Here is a 12,379-nt window from a genome sequence, read left to right on the forward strand (position 1 = left end):
ATTTTGGGTTTGTCATAATTCGGAGGCCTGCCTGCATTTACAGCAAAGACTTCGGAAATGAGATGCAATCGTCGGGAAAGTTCCCAATTAAAACCTTAAGGAAAGGTTTCATTCTTAAGAACCAAATGAGGCTGTTTGATCCTGGATTGATCGGAGGTAATAATCGGGGTGATCTGATAAATAGGAAACGGTAGATTTTCTACGAGTTAATTACAATAACAGACTGCTAACCGTGTGCTTTGATCCTTTAACTTCGCTGTTCTTTAATCTTTTTAACTATTTTTTCTTTCATACATCTAGTGCAGTGTTGGCGAACCTAAGGCATATGTGCCGGAAGCGGCACGTGAAACCATCCCGTGACAAATGCATGGCCTCCCTGGCTCCTTTTCCGCATTCCTGTGATCACACACATGCTGGTCAGTGGCCGTCACGTGCGTGGGAGTGGCAGGACCCAGAAGAGCGGCATTCTGCCACACACACGGAGGCCGGCACCTGACTTTCCGGGTTGACATTCCACACATGCATGATGGCCAGCTATTCATCGGGCACTCTTCCATGCCGGTATCTGGGTGTTTGGGTGCCAGCTCGCGCATGCGCGATGGACCACCGCTCTTCTGGGTATCGCTGCTCCCGTGCACGCAAAGGCCAGTGGGGCCGCACATACCTCGCGGAATGTTTTCGCGTGCCACTTCCAGCACACAGGCTGGCACACGGGAACATCAAAGATTCGCCGTCATGGATCTAGTGTATAGCATGTCAGTTGGGTTGCAAATAGATGTAGACGCTTATCAATGGACATTTTTAAAAGTTTGGGGAAAACGTTGAGCGTTTTTTAAGCAGGAGGGAGTTGGTTTCCAGTGACGTCACCGCTCCTGCAGGGCGCTCTAACAGGGCGCTCCGTGTTAGAAGATCGTAAAAGTCAGTGAAACAGTATAAATCACTGTTCACTGACCTTAGCATACCCCTTGGGCAAAAGGGGGTGTGCAGAGCTGTGGGGGAGTGGTAGATCTCTCCAGGGGGTTTGCTCTTAAGAGCGAATTTTTCTGGATTTGAGGTCCCATCGAACCTCATTTACTCCGACTTCAAAAGTGCTCCTGTTTTTTCAGGAAAAGGGAGTAGGAGTCACTTCTGCTCAAAAGGACTTGTCAAATTGATTGATTTTCTAAGCAGACGGGGATTTCGCAAGCGTTCGATCTTTGAAGTAGAAACAACACGCAAGAGAACTGATTCCTCCTTTTGAAATTTGAAACTTCTCTTTGTCTCTGATTAATTGACTTTTAAAATGGCGTCTGAAAGCGAAAGTGAATTCTTTAGTACAACAAAGTAGCATTATTTGTGGATTGTTATAAACGGAGCTCTCCTATATTGAAAGGAGTAAAGGAAAGTTTTTAAGTTTAAATTCTTGATTCTTTTGAAGACAGAATGGTGGCTAAACCTTTAAAGCCTTCTGGAAGAAGGGGATCTGAAGCAAATCTTGAGGATATATTGAAAGAACAATTAAAACTTTCTGAAGATAGGCAAAAAGAGATGATGGAAAAAATTTAATGCAAAAATAAGAGAAGATATTCTGATGGCTGTTCAAGGTTTGAGTAAAAAAACTGAGGGATTGGAAGAAGAGATGCAACAGATCTCTTAGTCAAATAAGCAGGAGGGAGTTGAAATGCGACACACCTCAAGCCAACTTCCTTACATAGCGGATTGGCACGAAGGAACCCATGAAAAACGGTCAGACATTCGGGTTAATATCCTTGGTTAAAAATCCCGTACAGTTCCATTAAAAAAAAAAAAAAGATTTGCAGTTTGATTAATGCCACCCGCCTCCTTGTAACTAAGGTGCAATGGCAGCGAGCGGGATTTTGATTTTTCCTTCCCGGCCCTCATCTGAAGTTCAGCAGGCAATTTATGGATATTACCTCTCTGCGGAAGCTTGGTGAAAAATACATATTTTTGAATGGAGCTGATTTAGATGCGGTAGGTAAGGGATTTAATGCCGAGGTATGTAATTTCAATTGATTGATGTTCCAATCCTGGGCTGTTGGAATTCGCATTTTATTTGCGCGGCACAGGCCTGAACGTACATGCGCATTATATCGTATTAATCTTACATCAACACTTTGTGCTACCGGTTTTGCAATACTTGGGTCGATGGAAAAATATAACAGCAACCGAATAACAGAGTTGGAAGGGACCTTGGAGGTCATCTAGTCCAACCCCCTGCTTAGGCAGGAAACCCTATAGCATTTCAGACAAATGGTTATCCAACATCTTCTTAAAAACTTAAGAGTGTGGGAGCATCCACAACTTCTAGAGGCAAGTTGTTCCATGGATTAATTGTTCTCAATGTCAGGAAATTCCTCCTTAGGTCTAAGTTGCTTCTCTCCTTGATTAGTTTCTACCCATTGCTTCTTGTCAGGTGCTTTGGAGAATAGCTTTTTTTATTATTATTATTATTTGCATTTTTATCCCGCCCTTCTCTAAAGATTCAAGGCGGCTTACACTATGTTAGCAATAGTCTTCATCCTATTTGTATATTTATATACAAAGTCAACTTATTGCCCCCAACAATCTGGGTCCTCATTTTACCTACCTTATAAAGGCTGGAAGGCTGAGTTAACCTTGGGCCTGGTGGGACTAGAACCTGCAGTAATTGCAGGCAGCTGTGTTAATAACAGACTGTCTTAGCAGCCTGAGCCACAGAGGCCCTTGAGGACCTTAGAGGTCTTCTAGTCCAGCCCCTTGCTCAAGCAGGAGACGCTATACCATTCCAGACAAGTGGCTGCCCAAGGTTTCAATAGCTTTATTATTCTGTACATTCACAATATGCTAATTATAATTTCAGACTATTATGCCATTATATAAAAGATAAATATTAGTTCTGCTCTGGCAGAATAAGATGTACGGGCCTAAGCACCACATGCATTATGATGTCACATAGATGTTGTGTATTGTATAATATGCATCCGACATAACCTGACACCAGGGGTGAAATGTAAAATTTGTTACTACCGGTTCTGTGGGCGTGGCTTGGTGGGGGGGGGATAATGTGACTGGGTAGGTGTGGTCAACTTTTTTTTTTATTATTTTTAAAAGCATTTTTTTCTACAAGAGGTTGTAAATGCTTTTAAAGGCCTCGGATGATCAAACAACTCAGCTGGGATCGCCAGAGGAGCCTTTTAAAAGCATTTTTTCCTTCGGATAAAAAAATGTTTTTAAAAGTAAAAAAAAAAAAGCCTCTGACCATCGCGCAGCTCAGCTGGGATCATCAGAGACTTTTAAAAGCATTTTTTACAACCTCTCCGGCCGAAGAGGTTGTAGAAAAAAAAATGCTTTTAAAAGGCTCCTCTGGCGATGCCAGATAAGTTGCCTGATCATCAGAGGTTGTAAAAAAATGTTTTAAAAGCTGCTGATGATCCCAGCTGAGCTGCGGAATCATCAGAGGCTTTTTTTTTTAACTTTTAAAAGCATTTTTTTCCGCCGAAGAAAAAATGCTTTTAAAAGTTAAAAAACAACAACAAACCTCTGATGATCGCGCGGCTCAGCCGGCAGGAGGAAGAGCCGGGATTTTTACTACCAGTTATTCGAACCACCCGCCGCCTTTGCTACCAGATCGGGCGATCCTGTCTGAGCCGGGAGCATTTCACCCCTGCCTGACACATACTTATTAAATAACTGGCAGGTGCATGAAGATGCAGACCAGAACAGAATAGCAGAGTTGGAAGGGACCTTAGAGGTCTTCTAGTCCAACCCCTGGCTCAGGCAGGAAACTCTACACCACTTCAGACAAATGGTTGTCCAATCTCTTCTTAAAAACTTCTAGTGTTGGAGCATCGTTCTTTTTTTTATTTGCATTTATATCCCGCCCTTCTCCGAAGACTCAGGGCGGCTTACACAGTGTTAAGCAATAGTCTTCATCCATTTGTATATTATATACAAAGTCAACTTTTATTGCCCCCAACAATCTGGGTCCTCATTTTACCTACTTTATAAAGGTTGGAAGGCTGAGTCAACCTTGGGCCTGGTGGGACTTGAACCTACAGTAATTGCAAGCAGCTGCTGTTAATAACAGACTACATTAGTCTGTTGAGCCACCAGAGGCCCTACAACTTCTGGAGGCAAGTTGTTCCACTGATTAATTGTAACTGTCAGGAAATTTCTCCATATTTTTAGGTTGGTTCTCTTCTTGATAATTATACATATAATAACAGCAGCAAGAATTGTATTGCGCAACTGGAAGACAGAGGAAAAATCCCGTCAGAAGGTGAAGTAATAAAAAAGATTTTAACTATGCAGAAATGAATAGAGTAACTCTTAAGGATAAAAGATAAAGAGGAATCGGTGTATTTCGAGACATGGGAAAGATTCTATGTATGGTTAGAAAAGAGATATAAATAAAAGATGATAGATAAAAGATTTAAATAATAGAAAGTTAAATGAGGGAAATGACAAAAAAAGAAATAGAAACCCAGATGACGCCAGAGTGAATGGAAAAGGGGGGTTGGGGGAGGAAAGAAAGACAATTATAAATATAAATGTACAATTATGAAATGACAGATTGGGTAAAATGGAAAAGAAATTGAAAAGAAAGTATATATTATTAGAAAATCGGAGTTGCTCAGATACCAAATAATGGAAATATTGCACAACGAAGAAGAAAGGAAGGAGAGAGGAGGAGAAGGTGAGATAGAGGAGGAGAGGGAGAGAGAGGAATGGAAGAAAGGAGAAGGAGAGGAAGAAAGGATAGGGGACAAGAGTAGGAGAAAAAGTGAGAAAGGGGGAAAAGGGGAGGAGTGGGGGAAAAGAAGGGGAAGTAGGGAAGAGGAAGGAGAGGAGGAGGAAGAAAGGAGGAGAGGGGGAAGAAGGAGAAGAAGATTTGTTGTGAAAGGAGGGAAAAGAAAAGGTAGAAGAGCAACCCGAAATGTAATTAAAATGTCTTATTTTTTTATGCTTTCTTCAGAAAAAATATGTATACATATGTTTAATTATGGATAAGAGAATGTACATTTACAATACGTGTATAAGAAATAAAAATAAAAAAACTTTTTCCAAAAAAAAAAGGTAAGCAGGAGCAACCAGACGGAATCGGTAGGCGGGTGGCTGTGCAGGCACTTAAGTAGGGCTTACACTGGGGGTAGCGCTTATATTATGCACATGCATAAAAAACACACAAAGGCTTACTTTTGGGATAGGTCTTATTTTGTGAGAAACGGCATGTTTGTGTGTACATATATGTGTTTCCCTGAAAATAAGACCCTGTCTTATATTTTTTTGAAGCCCGAAATAAGCACTTGGCCTTATTTTCGGGGAGGTCGTATTATTTTGGGGTGCGTGGAGCAAGAAGGGGCTCCTCTTGCCGTCTTACTTAATTTCCAGCTCTGCATTTAAATATTTTCGCGGAGGGCTTATTTTCAGGAGGAGGCTTATTTATATGCATGCGCTCAAAAGCCCGATTGGGCTTATTATCAGGGGAGGGCTTATTTTCGGGGAAACAGGGTGTATATATATACACACACATAAACTCTTCTTTGAACGGTTGTGTATTCTCAACGGATTTCATGGATGACATATTTATTGGGAATGCTAGTGTTAATCTAAAAACTGAACACAAAATGTAAGCTTTGTTTATTTTAGGATTACTAATTACCTCATTGATCCAAACCAGACGCCTCTGACCTCATAATGAGTTTTCCTGTCCAGGGTTGAATGCAGGATAGGAATGGTACCCAAGATAGATTTATAACAATGTCAGTTGAAATTGGTTCAATATTGGTGGAAAGAATAATTGAAAACCCAGTCCGGTAGCCCTAAAAATCGGGTATTCTTTCCCACCAATTCCGCTCTCAAAAAAAGTTCTATCCAAGGGCTAAAGAATTTCTTGTCTTTATTTTCCTGTCTATGAATCATAAACTTTACAAAGTAAGCAGCGAGGTTCTGTTTAACTCGTGGATCAATAGGTCTTTTGCATCCTTGAACTGCCATGTCAACAATGAACGATTGCTTAAAGTGTGTCAAATATTACAGATAAATTCTGGTTTATATTTCACATCTGTGCCGACACTTAGCATACAGTTTATCAAGAATATCGATTGGATGTAATACCTGTAATCAGGGGTGAAATTCAAACTTTTTTCTATCGGTTCTATGGGCGTGGATTGGTGGGCGTGGTGTGGTGAGACTTGGTGGGTGTGGCAGGGGAAGGATACTGTAAAATCCCCATTCCCTCCCTACTCCTGGGGGAAGGATATTGAAAAATCTCCATTCCCACCCCACTCTGGGGCCAGCCAGAGGTGGTATTTGCCGGTTTTTCCGAACTACTCAAAATTTCTGCTAACGGTTCTCTAGAACCTGTCAGAACCTGCTGGATTTCACCCCTGCCTCTAATCTTCAATCTGCACTTTCCTGGGACATACAAAGATGGATGTTATCAGTTTAAAATGTTTTATGTACTAGATTAAACGCAATTCTTACAGAATGTCAATTCCAAAACAGCGGTAGAATTTTAAAATCAAATGAAGCGTCTTTCAGATTTACTTTTGAACATTGGATCAGCTGTTTTGATTGGTATACACCCCACCCATTTAAACTTTTCAAGATTGTTTTGTGATACGGAAGTATGAAATTCTTATCAATGAATTAACAAAATAGAACCGATTTGTATCATTTCAAAGCAGAGATTTACATCTTCCCTAACACTATTGTATTCAAGAGGCTCAAAATTCTTCTTCACGAGAAATATGCAAAATAAGCACCGTTTGCAATTTAGATGAACCGCTAAGAATTTAAGATGGGAAATAACGCAGCCTGCCGGAAGCACGTGAAAACTTCTGTATGAAAATTGTGTCGGCCAGGATCTCCCAATTTCAAATTTAAAAAAAAATATCTAAAAGAGCCATTAAAAAGGAAGCATTTTCTCCTTCGGTACAGACGCCTAGACATTTATTCCTTTCCAAAAAGAAAGCGATGCTCCGATTTCTATGACTTTCAGTTCACAACTCATAAATTAACAAGTCCTTTCTCACTTTCTGAATTAATATCGGCTTGTAACCCTTCTTTCAACCGAGAGTGAGACTGGAGAACGTGTAATTTACAAACATTGAATCAATATAGCAGTTCAACTGAATAAACACTACATGTTGGGTGACTGAAGAGCCAGGTGTAGCTTATTGTCTGTTCTTCGGTTTATTTAGAAAGGTTTTTGGTTGTTGTTTTTTGAATTTTTATTTTTATTTTTAAAACATAGAAACATAAAAGCATCTTCCATTCAGATACAATGTGTCGGTGGGTGAGTTATAGTTCTTTAGTGCAATTTCAACAATTACATATCATTAATTTATTTAATCTTACCTTTATCATCCAATAATCTTATTTTATCATCCAATATATATTCAGATATTTTAATCAATTGTTCCTTAGATTAACTGTAGTGTTTTATTCTCTGATTTAATGTAAGTTATTCTAGATCAATATTTTATCAATATTTTATCTTATTATATCGTTTATTCCATCATCTTAAAACAGTTATATCATTCAGTAATTCTTGCCTTGTTAAAAGCTCCAATCTTCTTTATCATATTTTCCCTTCTAACCATTGATAAAATAAATCCCATATCTTATAATATTGCTTGTCTTCCTGTTCTCTAATTTCAAACGTCAATTTACTCATTTCTGCACATTCCACTATTTTCTTAATCATTTCATCTTGCAATGGCAATTTCTCATTTTTTCCAGTTCTTTGCAAATACAATCCTAGCTGCTGTTATTGCATTCACAATCAGATATCTCAATTCTCTATTGTAGGTTTCAGGTGTAATCCCCAATAGAAAAACTTCTGGTTTAAAGTCTATATGCTTTTTTATCATTTTCTCCAACCACGTGTGGATTTTAGTCCAGTATCTTTTAGCTTCTGTGCATATCCACCATTTACGGGACCACCTACTGCGACCGACGGCCTCCCAGCGACCAGTGCGCTCCCACAGAATGGGCCTCCTTGGGATGCCGTCGGCTAGACAATGTCGACTGGCGACCCCCAGGGGGAGGGCCTTCTCTGTGGAGGCTCCAACCCTCTGGAACGAACTACCACCAGGTATCCGCCAACTCCTTGATCTCCGGACTTTTCGACGCGAGCTGAAAACATGGCTATTTCATCGCACAGGACTGGCCTGATAGTTTTAATTGGGAATTTAAAATGGGTTTTTAAATGGAGTTAGCCTAAATTTAAATATTTCATTTTAAATTATCTTAATATTTGTAATATTGGTTTTTTATATGGCTGTAAACTGCCCTGAGTCCTTTGGGAGAAGGTCGGTCTAGAAATTTAAATAAATAAATAAATAAATAAATAAATAAATAAATAAATAAATAAATAAATAAATAAATAATAATAATAATAATAATAATAATAATAATAATAATAATAATAATAATAATAATAATAATAATAATAATAATAATAATAATAATAATAATACAGTAATAAGAACCAGGTATCTGTTGACATTTCCAACATTTTTCTGATTTGTTCTTGAACATTCTTGAAAGGTTTTATTGGTGTTTGCGGAACTGATTTATGATTCGGTTCCTGCTTAGAAACTTCGCAAAATCAATTGCAAGAGTGGGAAAAAAAGAAGAAGATATATAAAACGTTATTCGATACAGGGGGGTCCTTGACTTGTATGAACCCAAAATTTCCATTGCTAAGCCGGCCAGTTGTTAACTGAGTTTTGCCCCGTTGTGCAACCTTCCTTGCCGCAGCTGTTAAATGAATCGCTGAAGTTGTGAAGTCAGCAACACGGCGGTTTAAGTGAATCTGGCTTCCCCATTGACTTTGGATGTCAGAAAGTCACATAAGGGGAATCGCAAGACCCCTGGGACGCTGCAACGGTTATAAATATGAGTCAGTTACCAAGGATCTGAATTTTGATCATGTGACCATGGGGTCGTTAAGTGTGAAAAATGGTCATCGGTCACTTTTTGCAGTGCTGTTGGAACTTTAAATGGTCACTGAATGTGTCGTGTCCCACTCCTCCTCTGACGGCCGGGTCGGGGAAGTCCGTATCAAGCGTGCCTCTGCAGCTCTGCCAAAGTCCTATCAGAGTCCTCAGGGCAGGCAGGAATCCAAGGTGTGACTTCAGCAATCCAGATTAGACTTTGCCTGACTCAGAGAATGCCAGAAAGCAGATCCTTTATATAGGCCATGGGGTGTGGCTCCATGACTCAGCACTTATCCAGGCCTGCCCCTCCCTTCCTTTTGCTGACGTCGCCTCTCCATTCTCCGGAAGCATGGATCTCTCCAGCCTCCAGCTGTTGGTAATTCCAGCCCAGCTGTTGGTAATTCCAGCTCGTGACTGGCTTCATATTCCTCAGGCTCACATGCTGTGGGGGAGGGGTTTAGTTGCTCCGTGTGTCCGGGCATGGTGCCAGGACTGAGGGCTGGAGGCATGTCAGGCCATTCTTCCGCACTATCAGCGTCCGGCAGGAGACGAGAGGGGCCCGGCTGCGGGGAGGGGTGAGCGAGGCACAACAGAATGAATGATTGTAAGTCAAAGAGTACCTGTATAATGTTAAGTAAGGATTAATGGTGATGAACGAAGTAACTACTGTGTTGGCTAATGGCAGCATAGGTTTTCCTCTGAGGGTTGGCAAATTTGTTGTCTGATGGATGCCCAGGTTCCAAGAAACAAGTTTGCTATGTCTTCTTAAAACAGCTTATTTTCCAAAGCACCAGAAGGCAGGACAAGAAACCATAGATGGAAACTAATCAAGGAGAGAAGCAACCTGGAATTAAGGAGAAACAGTTGAGGACAATTAACCAGTAGAAGAGCTTGCCTTCAGAAGTTGTGGGTGCTCCATCACTGGACGTCTTTGAGAAGAACCTGGACAACCATTTGTTTGAAATGGTACAGGGCAGTGGTTCTCAACCTTTATAGTGCTGCGACCCCTTTAATACAATTCCCCACGATGTGGCGACCCCCAATCGTAAAAAAATTTTCGTTTTGAATTTATCGCGCCTGAAGCCGTATTGGCTAGCGATCTGAACTGCTTGCGATTGCCTTGAGGATGGAGGCATTAAAGCGGAGACTCCTCCCCTATTAAATTTATCGCGCCTGAAGCCAGATTAGGCTAGCGATTGGGAGTGATTGCAGCTGGCTTGAGAGGGAGACATCAGAGCAAAGATTTCTCTCTTTTTTAATTCATCGCGCCTGAAGCCGAATTCGGCTAGGATTTGAAGAGCCTGCAGCTGGCTTGTTGAGTGAACTATTGGAGCGCGATTCTTCGACTCGCAAGTATACTTCCTATATTTCCGATGGTTTTAGGCGACCCCTGGCCAATCGTCATTCGACCCCCAATGGGGTCACGACCCACAGGTTGAGAACCGCTGGTACAGGGTCTCCTGCGTGAGCAGGGGGTTGAACTAGAAGACATCCAAGGTTCCTTCCAGCTCTATTCTGATAGATAGATAGATAGATAGATAGATAGATAGATAGATAGATAGATAGATAGATAGATAGATGATAGATAGAAGATAGATAGATAGATAGATAGATAGATAGGATAGATAGATGTCTCTCTCTCTCTTTCTCAGAGTAGATATATATATATATATTCTGCAGTTGACAAATCTTTTGCATAAAAATTACTTCTCTGCAGTAAAGCAACTTACTTAGTCATCTTGAGTCAGTGAAGCTTTTGCCAGTTATTAAATGTTGAGTTTCTGGAGTGAGGGATTTATTGCTCTGCCTGCGTGAAGCCCGACAATTGGCAGAATGAAATACTCTGAAAGAGCGTCAAGACACAGCGGCCTTCTCTAGCGTGGTTCCCTCCCAACGTGCTGGGACAACGACTTCTCCGACTGACGGATCCATTCTACGCGGCCGTTGGGAAGGTCGATAGAGGCGAATGACTTGGGGAGCGGATAACCGGGACTAAACCCAGATTGGGATTGTATAGATATAAAAATCATCCTACGGTAGAAGTGTAGCGTATTTTTCATATTTAAAGGGCATCCTCTCAAATAATTCAGCTGAAGGATATTGGAACATCTGCAGTGGTCTCCAGAAGCTCCCTTAAGTCAATAGTCGGTTTAATGTCAGGGTTCCAAGTAATACACCCATAGCAAACAGAATTCCAAGGCAAGTAGGTTCCTGTTGTGTCCTCCCTCGCCTCCGTCCGAGTGATGGCTTAATTAGCCAGCACTATCAGCTCTGGCAGCAGAATAGCCAGCATCTGCCAAGAGCCTCTGTTATCTTCCACGACGCTGGTGAGTCACTCAGAAACAAACTTCAGCTCTTAATCAGTGGATTTGCCTGTTACAAAGAGACACAGCAGCTCTTGCTGCCTTTTATATCCTGTGGGGTGTGGCTCCATGACTCAGCACTTCCTAGGCCTGCCCCACCCCTCCTTCTGTTGTTCCCTCCTCTCCTGCCTATGAAACCTAGGATCCAACCAAGCCTGATTGCTATCAGCTGGGTCTGAAGGCATGGCCTGGGGTGGGGGGAAGAGTCAGGGGACGGAGGCCTTATTATCTCTTCCACCTGGCCTGTTTCTGGCTCCTGGAGCTGAGCCAGGGAAGCCGGTGCTCCCGAGGTAAGTCCTGACGGCCTTTCCCCCTCACTTTCCAAGTCACTTTCTGGCAGCAGGCCCAGCTCCAAGTCACTTTCTGGCAGCAGGCCTGGCTCCAAGTCACTTTCTGGCAGCAGGCCCGGCTCGGGGGGCGCAGACACAACATTTCCTCAAAGAACAAATTTACTGGATGTATCATATTGGCACAGGCTGGTGAAAACCGACTCTAAAGATTCCCGCGGTTTTCACCTAATTAAAAGTAAAGGTTTCCCCCCTTTCGCAAACAATCAGTCACATGGCCCAATCAAGGTACTGTCAGGTTGCTCGGAAACTTCACTCCTCTCTTCAGCTACCTGTGGAAATGTCCTTGGTTCTCAGGAGAAACTATTTTGTTTTGGCTACAAGTTCCCCAGCTATCTATTCCCCTCTCCCTATCCCTCAGCACCATATGGCAGCACCGAAGCCTCCAAGATGGCCTCCGTCAGGCCATCAGAGTTCAGTTGACAAACAATCTGCTGGAAATCTCACCAGCAAAGCTGGCTGAGGAACTCTGGGAGTTGAAGTCCACAAGTCTTAAAGGGACCAAGGTTGGAGACCCCTGGTATAATGGATTGCCTTACTAGCAGTCAAAAACATCAGGTTGGCATCCCCAGCATGACAACAGAAAACCTGTCAAGAAAAGGTTTGACCACACTGATGCGACCGCCATCTTGCCCGTGCCATGGGTGCATCCATTTCAGACTTCCGTGACTTTTTGCAGTGCTGCCCTCTGTAAAATAAAAATTTAAAAAAGGAGATTTCAATGTCCTTTTATGCTAAGCTC

This window comes from Ahaetulla prasina, chromosome 7 (genome assembly GCF_028640845.1).
Source record: "Ahaetulla prasina isolate Xishuangbanna chromosome 7, ASM2864084v1, whole genome shotgun sequence".
NCBI lineage: Eukaryota > Metazoa > Chordata > Lepidosauria > Squamata > Colubridae > Ahaetulla > Ahaetulla prasina.